Here is a 2,232-nt window from a genome sequence, read left to right as displayed (position 1 = left end):
ATTACTTCTGTTTAGAAACTTAACATTTAAGAATCTTTCAAACATCTTTATCACAAAACTCTTTAAATCAGCAACACAAATGCATGGAGGATATATGGGACCTAGTTCATCAAGGTTTCAAGGGAAACCGTACAGGGACACACAGAAATTCATTTAATAAAAGTTTTATATTTTGATATTTCCGAGTGTTACTGTGACATGCATAGTTGCCAGAGGAAGAGAAAAAAACGACTAATGGAATATGAATACTAAGAGTATACGAAATAAATCATTTTTGTTACCTGAACTATAAAGTATATTCCTTTTTAAATAATAATGGCCATATCACTTTGATAGAATAACAGGTTACCAATTTAATGTAAAATAGTCACTGACTTCAGTACCAAATCAACAGTATTTGAAGATTGGTTCAAGTTTCTAGATTCTATCTAAGTAAAGAATGGACGGCCTGGATTTACCTACTATCTGAACTAAGAAGAATAATAACCCATTCATTCATTAGAAACTGGAATATATTTCCGCAGTGAGTACTAATTACTTATCTGACCCAACCTCACCTCCTTTGGCGGCATCAATTAATACTGTCAGTGAGCACGACAATCTTCTGAATTTCTACAGGAATGAATGGTTGTCATTTTATGCAACACAGTCCATCTCTTATTCAGTAGATTCACATGCAGAATCTGTCCAATGATAATGCTAAAACTGACACACTATTTGCAACATGCCAGATGCTATATTGAACAATTTATATTCATTGGTACATTTACCTTTCATGCCAACCTACTAAATTTTATAGGAGAAGTAACAGAGTCAACAAGAAGTAAAATAATGTGCTCAAGGTCATACAGCTAATGATGAGCTAGCATTCAAACTTTGGAATTTTGACTCCAAAGTTTGTGCTCTTAAACCCCTTCTCAGCCGGGCAGTGGTGGCGCACGCCTTTAATCCCAGCACTCGGGAGGCAGAGGTAGGTGAATCTCTGTGAGTTCGAGGCCAGCCTGGTCTACAAGAGCTAGTTCCAGGACAGGCTCCAAAACCACAGAGAAACCCTGTCTCGAAAAACCAAAAAAAAATGTTTTTTTAAACCCCTTCTCAAACATAAATTAAAGTAGATTTTCTGGATGCTTTATTATTCAAATTTTCTAGCAATGCCAGATACTGATATAGCATGGAAACATGGACGGTCTTCCTTAGCATTCTCTCTGTGCCTAAGTTTCATATGTGGATTTCAAAGAGAAAGTCGTATAATTTGATTGTTACTTTCACAGTGTCCTAACCAAGACTTGAAGCAATTGACAATAAACCAGATGTAGTACAAAGCAGAACCTTTGTTTCTAACAAAGTCTAGCTTGGAAGAGATTGTTTAGTATGAGATCACTCTTATTTAATGGTACCACCATGCTTATTGCTAACTCTCTGCTGTATAGGAGTCCCATTTGTCTATTGTAACACCCGATTCTGTGTTACCCCTGGGTACAGCTCGCGTGCCACTGTACCTTATGCGAGTCGGGCAAGGGCCTGGAGATTGAAAGAACACACAGAGAGACCTGGGTCATTCGTAAGGAGATCAGCTGAATGCCGTTTATCTAACCTTGGGGAAATCCTTATATACCTAGCTGCTGTACAAGGATTTCTGCCCAGGCAGGTGGGAAATTACCATGCCCAAGATGGAGTCAACAATGCCCTACAGCTAATCACCAGGCGGGGCAGGAGGAACACAGGAACAAACAGAATGCTTTAGTTAGCTGACCAGAAACTGTCCTCAAGATGAACCCCAGTAACAAGGGTAGACTCGGGCCCTACAGTCTATAACTAGAATTCTGTATATTATTGAATGTGAATTCATATAGCCACAGCCAATGTCCCATGGCCCTTCTTCCACTTTCTGGTGTTATTGACTGTTTTCTTCTTTGGACTTTCTTTCACACTTAAAATCTACTTTATATGGAAAAACAAAAAAACCAGGATAGAAAAAAACAATCTTATACAATAAAGGTTTGTCTGGAGGCATTACCATCCCTGACTTCAAACTCTATTACAAAGCTATGGTATTGAAAACAGCTCAGTATTGGCATAAAAACAGAGAAGTCGACCAATGGAATCGAAGAGAAGACCCTGACTTTAACCCACAAACCTATGAACACCTGATTTTCGATAAAGGAGCTAGAAGTATACAATGGAAAAAAGAGAGCATCTTCAACAAATGGTGCTGGCATAACTGGATGTCAA

The sequence above is a fragment of the Microtus ochrogaster genome, unplaced genomic scaffold, assembly GCF_000317375.1.
Source record: "Microtus ochrogaster isolate Prairie Vole_2 unplaced genomic scaffold, MicOch1.0 UNK17, whole genome shotgun sequence".
In the NCBI taxonomy this organism is placed as follows: Eukaryota; Metazoa; Chordata; class Mammalia; order Rodentia; family Cricetidae; genus Microtus; species Microtus ochrogaster.
This window is presented reverse-complemented; position numbering follows the sequence as displayed.